The following is a 9,940-nucleotide window of genomic DNA, read 5'->3' on the forward strand; positions in this document are numbered from 1 at the left end:
AACCAAATGTCTCGCTCCCGCTTTTTACACACACTCGCTCGATGCCCCGCCCCAGTAATTAGTCATTACATAAGTATTACTTAATGAGTCTTTTCCAATCATGTCTACATTCTAATGATAATTGATAACGGATAATTAAGTCATTAGCACTTATTCCATTCCTTTAATTCTTTTTGATTTTATATTTATTGATATTAATTATTTTGTCCCTGATGCCAAAACATGAGTCATTACATAACTATGTGAGATGATTATTTAAATTAAACAAAGGAAGGCGAGTATTCCACCCGGCAAACTTTATCCTATACGAATTTTCCTATTGCAAGTAATTCCACCGTAAACTTTCGCAAGAATTTTTTTTTGTAAGCAAGGCTTGCTCGATCCCACCATCCTCACTCCGTACTTCTCTCTCATAATAATACCTGTAAAACCGCTGTGTTTTTAGCAGCCCCGTTAATTTGTAATTGGTAGTATAGAGGACAAATTTTATTTTCCTAAGCAGTTGTCATTATTATTTAATTCCTAATTTGAGCAGTGAACATCCTTCCCTAAATAGATTCAATTATATTCAAAACCTGTTTGAACTTTCGTATGAATCCTGAGGATTTGTTGCAGAGATATAATAGTAAGTCCTTGTTGGACTCAGAGTAGAATTGGGGATCGACATTGAAGTAATACCAGCAAATGTCATTGTTTAATGGTATACTTATTTCCTTCCTCCCTTGTCACAGCTGATTGAAGCTGATATAAAAAAATATAAAGAGCATTTTTCTTTCTCTCCTCCAAAACATTCTTCAAATTGTTAGGGTTTCCATGTTGATTTTCCTCTTTTTTTACATACCCACCCCACACTTGGATTTTCACCTTTGCTCATAATAATAAAACAATGCTTGATTTATCCTGCAACCGGAGCATCCTCCGCTAGTAATAAATATAATTAAAGTACACAAAAGTAGTGTAGGATTTTATTTATAAATATATATATATTAAATCTCAACTGCCCCCCTGGAGTGCCTCCAAGTACCCCAAGGGGTACACGTAACCCCATTTGAGAACTACTGTACCAGGGTATAGTATGAAATTAAGAAACAAGTCCTCCTTTATATAGTCCTAGCCTATTCTAAGGTACTCTTTTAAAAGAAAATAAAAGAGGGAGAAAATCCATGCAAGTAAAAAGATAGACTTACATAAATTAAAAAGTGTGATAGATGGACAACAAAACATGAAATTCCTTTTCTATTACATTCGATTATATTGAAACCTGATTGAACATTCGTGTGTGACCATAAAAGATGGAGAGTGGATTTGTTGCTGAGTTATAATTGTAAGTCATTGTAGGACTCAGAATAGAATTGAGGACTGACATCAGTCGATCCCTCTTGCCATTGTCATTGTCTATTTTCTTATCTCCCTCCTCCCTCATTACAGCTGATTTAGCTGAAATAATGAAACTTCATGACACCTAAGCTACTCCCCTTCAAAACATTCTTCAAATTATCAGAGTTAATATGTAAATTTTTTGTTTTCTTTTAATATCCACAAAATAAACACGATTTTCATCACTACGTGTGATAGACGTGGTAACCAACCTTTAATCGTTCTACTCTGTGTCATCAAATGACTTTCTTGAAAGGTCTATATTAAATTATTATTATTTACAATTTTGTATTTTGCATTTTTAAGACAAATATGATTGTATAATTCGTATCTACAAAATAGAAATACAATTGGAAGTGTCAACAAATTGTAATTATATATTTATAATACTAATTAATCCATTACGATGCGGAAACTTGTATTAAAAATAAATGATAAAAAAGATAGAAAGTGATTGTAGTGACCATTCATTATACATTTATCGCTATTTGAATTAAATTGACATTCCATGAATGAAAACATTCACCTCACGAGATGTAAATTCTTTAGTGTAATGCCATTAATATAAAATATAAAATGCATTACAACACATTGTAAAGGTGTTGTAAAATATTTAAAGAATTTAGTTAATCCTGATTTTTTTCTTTTTATACCATGTAATTTTCATTTCATACATATTGATTATATAAGGATATTGAGCCACTTTTAAGGGAACGAAAGTTAATTAAAAGATATATATATATATATATAAATTGATGAATATAATTAAGAAATCTATAGGAAATCGATAGAAAAGAATGGGGTTCTGGCTATTCTTCATACTTTTATCTGCATTAGCTCTTGCTAAAGGGAATTAACCAAAAGACATATTGGACGATGCAGACATAAGTATAATAAATAATTTCCCTAAGATAAAGTCTTATTAATAATATTTTTTTCTTACATTTGTCTGGGTTTATATCCTTGGAGATGTCAAAAAAAAAAAGAAAAACCCAAAAGACCATGTTTTGAGCAGGCATTGAAGTTTATTCTATTGAAAAAATAATCAATAGTTTGCTGGGTGAATTTCTCGAGCTTGATATTTTTTCCTTCAAATTCAAGTTCAGAAAGACATTTCAGAACATTTTTGAGATCAGAGTCCAGTCGAGTGACAATTCCATTATGAAGATTAAGCTTGTACTCTTAGTGGTATACTTCCCTTTGAAATATTTCAGTTCCAAGTTTAACCTGAATATAGATGTACCCTACTCTCCAACTACTCACAGGCTCATAAAAATGGGCAATTCATCAATCAAGATATGTTCTCAACTCCAGAAATCCATACCCAGCATTTTTTTATGATGATCCTTCTCAATCTGGATTTCTGCCCCCCCCCGTAATGACTCTTTCTACTCATCGCATTACAGACCCGTTTTGAATTTACTCGATCTGAACATTTCTATCACTTCTATCACTCATTTCCAAGAGAACAATTCAATCGCTTGACGAGTTTCAATTATTTTTCTTATCTTAAAATCTTAAAAGTAAGTAACACTACTTCTGGAAAGAAACTTCTCCGCCTAAGGATGATGGGTGCTGGGAATGTATAAGCTATAGAAATCCCTGGATTTGCTTCAATGCACAAACAATTTATTCGTGAGTATAATCGAACCGAAAAAATTGATTGGTCAATCCTTTCCAAACTTGAAATCAAACACAGTTTTTGAAGAGGCTCGTAGAAGTGTTATTACAGAAACTCAAAACGTTGTTGTCGGCCAAAACATGGAAGGAATGTTTTGAATGCGATTCAAAAATCACTTCAATTTAAAATTGAACGAGGGATCTTGCTATAGATTAAGTTACAATCCAATCGTACTAAATCTATTCATTTACAACAGCAACTATCCTATTTGTACATTCCATGATTCAGGAGACATCAAAAGAATTAATTTATACATCTCTGAAAAAAGCTCATCCTATATTCTACGAGTTCTATCCTTTAAGATGGAGAAAATCATTATGTTATCTTGGACCTCTTTATTCCCCCCCGATAAATTGTAATATCTTTACTATTTTGATTACCTAATTATTTACTAATTATCGTACTAAATCGAGTACAGTTGAAGAAATAACATACAAAATGAAGATATATAACAGGAAGTTGAGGAATAAAATATGTTCTACTCATTTCTATTTACAATGAGAAAAGTTAATGTGTATATTTACTAATGATCACGAAAGATACATTTGCGATACTTGATATATTAATTGATTCACTCTGTATTTTCCCCTATAAGCTTTTATTTTTGTTACGGTAAGGTTTTGGAGGATTCATTTACTTTGTTTAATAAATAAAGGTGTTTTTTAATAGAAAATTAGGTAATTAATACGATTGTGACCTAATACATCATATATTTTTCAATTGGACTTTAACTTTGAACTACAAAATTAATTCAATTTTGATATATTATTTTAAATTAAATGTTTTTATTGGATTACATCTTCCCTGCAATCAGAAAGAAAAACCCTTTATTTTTAAAGTACTAAAAAATATATTTAACTTACAAAAAAAATCCATTCTAAGGGATCTTGCTATACACGACTTCCTTGGCAAGCATATTCCATGATTGCACTCTGCGTAAGATGGACAAAATCCATCAAAATTGGGGAATCTCTTTGGATCACATAACCATGGTCCAATAACCATTGCATTTTCTGGCCAATCCTTGAGTTTCAACATATCTAATGGCTTTATATCATCAAAATGTATTGGAGAATGAAATCCTTGGACCATTGATGAATAAAATATAGATAATAATATGAGTAGATAACTGTAGAGCATATTGTAAAGACAAAATGAAGAATGACTCGTAAAAGAAACATTTTATGTTCTAACGTATTGTTGGAACTTGATCCAAATCCTCATTAAAAGTTTTATTATTGGATTGGAATTTTTTGAACATGAACTATTTATATCAATTCAATGGCCTATTAAAAATATTTTAAATATGTATAATAATTACTGAATTCTCAATATAAATTTACGGAATATTTGTAGATAAAATCACAGAACCTCCATTTTAGGAGTTTTGATAATTTTCTATCATCCTGCACAGTTTTAAAATAATGTATTCGTGTGTACGTCCTGCTTAGAAAAACAATAATAAAAACGCATTTATTTCAGAAACGGAGACAGATACAGACTTCAGACATTAAATAAAAGTTGTTTACGAAGTAAGAACAGATTCCGAGGCTCTGGAGGGCAGGTTTGATTTTTCACAAATAAATTGATTTTTTTCCATGAAACAAGATCGATTCCCCGTGTCTCAAAGCTTTTTTAAAGGTATGAATTGTCGATTCGAAAATGCACCCAAAAAAACCTACAACACGAATTATTGTACTAACAGCAAAAGGGAGAATGTATATTGAATACGAATTAAAAAAGGGATCTAAGAAGAGGATGAGCAACATATTCTTAGTATGTATCTTCAATCTTCATTATGGTTAACGAAGGAGCATGGCAAGGAAGCAATAGTAATGACAATAAATACACCACAGGGTCAAACATTTGTAAAAAATCCTTATCTTTACCAAAAGCAGTATTTTCACATGGTCAATTATATGTTGCATTTTTAGGAGTGTCAAAAGGGAGTGCAGGTTTGATTATATTTACATCAAATGGACAGAAACAACAAACAATGTTGAATACAAGGAGGGTTTACAATAGAAATTTACCTATTATATAGTTATAGTTTAATTATGGTGCGCTTTAACTTGTCGACGCAGCGCTAGGTTGTCCCACTAACCTGCCTCTCCACAATGAATTATATGGAGAAGTTCATTACGTTGAGATCTGAGGAAGAAGGAGGGTACATGCCCTTGCTCCAAAAGAGTTAAAAAATTGGTTGGCACTACTCTTACAAGACTTTCTAGTATGTGAAGGTACTCGGTCCTGCTGGAAGCAGTAAGAAACTTCTAGTACTGTTCCTGGATCCAGGGAAGTACTTGGGACTATAAAATATCCAAATAGACACGTTAATTCTAAACAATGAACAATATGGCTTCCATGCACAAGAGGTCAGAGGTCTCCGATAAACATAGTATTTAGATTTCTATAAACTGTAGGAAGAGAAAGTCTTGATAGAGTTTTATCTGTTGTCTTTGTCTTTATTTAGGATCTAAAAAGTAATAATTACTTGATAAAAATTATCTGGACATTCATGAGAAGAAATGATAGTCACTTTCCTCAAAGCTCCTCAAAATTAATTTCATGCAAATAACTCAATTTAAGGTAATCATCCATTAATACGTATCAAGGAGTAATTCAAGGAGAATGAACTATACCTATTCAGTAACATTCTTTTAAAAAAATCTCTATCCGAAACGATGTGAGCTCTTCGTTATCTTTGTGAGTCAGTCCTTATTATCAAAAGAAACAGAATCTGAGGACTGAACTTATTTCATATTCCATCTAAATGTGGATGAAAGTCAGTCGAAAATCACCTTTCCGAAGAAACAGGAAGACTTAAATAATGAGAGGAATAGATGAATATGACAAATGACAAAATCTAGGTAAATTAATGTTTGAATATATGATACGGATTCCCAAATAAAAAAAGTCTAATATAAACGATAGCTTTGGTTATTTTATATCTAATAATCTTGAAATACTAAGATATAATTGCATTATGACCAAACTTCTGGAGAGTTCTTCAGAAACATTATTTTCAAAATAGCCTGAGCAAATAATTTAAGTACAAAACATTAGAATATAAAACCCAGTGAAATTCTTTTAAATAATCCATTAATTTAATGTTTACATCCCTTCACATAGTAAAAAATTGTTGATTATATTACTTAACAAACTTTTGACCCTTTGGTTGGATTCTATTTGGCATGTTTGATATCATTGATCAGCAACTTCCTTCTATTTATGCCTTTTAAAATGGGAAACATTTCTATGAACGAGAAACCTAGATAATTTTTATCTGTAGATGTTCTATCTCTATAATACATATTTTAATAATAAAATTAAGCCGACAAGATAGTAGATAAACCCCATCCAGGACCTTCAAAAAAGATCTTATAGGAACTGACAATTTTAACCCAATCAACAATAAGAAAAAATAGACATGATTTTCTTCTACTGAGTTTCCGCTCTTTCCCTTGAGTCATTTAGTCTAATCCATGTATAAGAAGTGAAATTCAATTATATCTGGAATGATGATTTGATGTATAAATTTTTTCAAAATATTATATTATGAAAATGACAGAAATAAGTAGAATTGAAAAAATTCTTTAAAGTATATGGGTATGTACTAAAAGAAATAACTTATCATAAAAACCTAGAATATTAAAACAATATAACTTAGCAACTTTTATAGAGATACACACAGTAATTTTTTTGTTGTCTGAACAATAATATTATTTTAGGTGTGTTTTATCATCAGTATTTTTTTATTGTCCTTTTGTCCTTGATAAATATGGACAAATATTATGTACATATAGGTATAAATAGGTAAAAATATTTTGTCTTCCCAATCTACACTCGTAGGATGTTCAAAACCAAAGGATTTACATATGAAATAGTAAATTCATTATAAAATAATTTGTACAATGCCAATTTAGTAATTTTTTTTATTTAATGTTACTTTAATTGGTCAAATGGATTTGCACTGATTATGTATAAGTAAACATTATAGTATTAAATTTACTTCATCTGATCTAGGAATCTTCTTTCAAGTCCATATACATAAATAAATTATATTTTCTTTTCTAGGAACGACCTGGGGGCGAACCTACGCACATTGAGTTCAAGAAAATAACTTTTCCCCGGTGCGTTGTTCATTGAAAGTTAATTATTATAGAACTGATTTACTGACGTCACGGATTTCTGAATAAAAATATTAAAAAAACTATGCATACGAATGCAAAAGCGGTTTTAAATGTTTATCTCTGGGATGGATAAAATTCAAAATACAAAGTACTTACTCTTGTATGCAGCGGAATCCCTGATTATTTGGCAATCCTTGAAATTTCAGATCTCATTTTATTTCAGGAGAATGAAGAGAGTGTGGAAGAGACACATGGTACATAAAACAGAAGAATAAATTAGAAAGAGAAATCTTCCTCCCTCCCTCCTCAGTCCTCCTTCTAAATTATGTTAATAAAAGAAAATTAAATTGTTCGTGCTTCCAAGTTTAATATTTTTTATAATACAATTGTAAAGTTGCATGGCTATGACGTCACCATTATATAATTTGCCCTCCTCCCACTGCAAATTTATTCTGTCACCGCTGGTTGATCTTGAGTTAGGGCTTGTTAAGCTGCAAACAAATTTCTCAGGTACAAAATGAAGAATAGTTCAATAGCTTAGAAGAATGGCATAACTACCAACTGATTTTGGGCCTTTTTTTCTCTCTCTCTTTTGAGTAAAGGTTAAGAGATACAATAAAGATAAAATCATGATTCATGACATTAAAACATTGACATTATTTTCATAGAGAAGCTCTTTAGAATGCATGAGTATTTTCAATTATGGATAACTCATCATGCCAAATAATAATTAATTCATAGTGGAGAAGTGATTAGCACTTCTTCCATTCGAATTACTGCCTTGCTTATTTATTATTTAATTTTTTTAAAGTACTACACCGGCAAAAAAAAAAAAAAAAAAAAATAGAACTACATACTACTGTATTGTGTTTCTATAATGATCATTAATAAAAAAAAAATCTTTTCTACAAAAGAACACTAATTAATTTATCTATATGCCATATATAGTGTACATATAGTATATGAACAATTCCTTATTATAAAACCATCATTATAAATTGAATGAATATATACAATCGTATATATCAATAAATCATTTTTGGTACTAAATGTCCTTTGGTTAAATGTATGTTTGGTGAATTTTCATTTGGTAAAAATGTTTTCGGCCAAAAGTCATACCACGATATCAGTTCTTACTATTAATTTGAAGTGACATTGATGATAATTTTGAAGTTGTTTTACCATTTGTAATGTCCTTCTAAATAGATACCTAGATGTAATCAGGCAACAAATACTTAAAAATTGGTGAACCACATTTTTAACAAATATATTTTCTTGGCTTGAGGTTATATATACATTTAGAATGGTATTATGCTAATATAATTGATAAATTATATATATACATCCAACTAATGAATAAAAACCTTCAATCTATGTTTGTTATCATCAAGGCTTTTAGAAGTTTATATTAGTATAACCACGAAATGAAATAATAGAAAAAGAGAATCACAACACATTGGATGTTATCTTATTATTTGAAAACAATAAGAATGCTTTGTTTCATGGATGCAGTTCCGTCCATCTCATAGTTCTTAATTTCTTCCGAGTATTCAGTATACTTATGTTATATACATAATTATTACAAGCTTCATCTTCAAATCCCTTAAACGATATTTTACTGCGTACAAAGCAGGGGACAGACCATCCGGACTAGCTCGATTAATCCGGGTCTGAATCGAGCTAAATTTGCTTCCTACGAATCTTACTGATATCTGAATTGAACTGTGCCTCAATCAATAATCTTTGGAGCTTTGATCTCAAATACAGTGTGCCATATAGCTTAAAGTATAAAAAAAATGACCTATTTTTGGAAATTGTAAGACGGATTTCTTTTAGACTGCTTCACAAGATTGAAAATAATACGTATATTATTCATTTCAGCTCAATCTGACACAAATGGCCGAGCCACTAGATGAAACAAGATGATTTTACCAGATTCTTGGATTTTTGAACTTCAAATTGACGCCGGCAAGCATGGGAAAGTCAAACAGAGCTCATTGGACATATATTAGAGCAATTTGGAGACGTTCAAAAGGCCGAGTAGACTATATTTTAAAAAAGAAGGGCTCTAGGAGGAAGATTGATAGTCAATTATCGGAGGCTTCAGAACATGGGGCAAAGCAAGTCAAACAAAGTCCCAACTGTCTTTTCCTTCTGGCACAAAATAGCCAAGATTCTGAACCAGACTCAGAGCAATCATGATTATCAACAATCACTTCAAAAAAAATATTTTTCCAATTTTTAAATACATTCTTTGAAATGATTCTACGCTATATTGGAGATCTCTAAGCATTAATTAGCCAACTTGAGAACTACACCATCTTTTTAGTTAGGACAACGGGAAATTATTCATACTTAAATATCTTTTCAAACAGGAACAAGGATTCAAAACTATGATATAACTTTTCAAAAGAGTCATGCATATATGTATGTATTTAATAGTGCTTATATCTACATCGTACACATTTAAAACTGAGATAAAATTTAATTTTTTTTTGCCAAAATATGAGACATTAAGAATATAAATATTTAATAAATAATCTATGTTTATAGTATAGATAACTGTTAACATTTTAACGCCGTGTAAAGTATAAATAGAATGAAGCCATTCCTGAAATAAAAACAATTACTGATATAATGCATTTAAATAACCGTGCCGTTGCTCATCTCATTTTGAATTTACTACGATCAAAGTTATACGTATATCTAGATATTTCAGGAAAATGGCTACCAACAAGACAAAGAGATA

General features: G+C 30.6%; 1 long non-coding RNA gene across 1 annotated transcript; it reads right to left on the reverse strand.

Moving 5' to 3' along the window:
• Positions 1-3,748: 3,748 nt before the first annotated feature.
• LOC121120425 (uncharacterized) lies at positions 3,749-4,223 on the reverse strand. Its single transcript, XR_005865057.2, has 2 exons — positions 3,922-4,223; positions 3,749-3,862 (listed from the first exon to the last, which is right to left on the reverse strand). It is a non-coding gene; the product is annotated as an uncharacterized lncRNA (long non-coding RNA).
• Positions 4,224-9,940: the final 5,717 nt, after the last annotated feature.

This window comes from Lepeophtheirus salmonis, chromosome 6 (assembly GCF_016086655.4).
Source record: "Lepeophtheirus salmonis chromosome 6, UVic_Lsal_1.4, whole genome shotgun sequence".
NCBI classification, from domain to species: domain Eukaryota; kingdom Metazoa; phylum Arthropoda; class Copepoda; order Siphonostomatoida; family Caligidae; genus Lepeophtheirus; species Lepeophtheirus salmonis.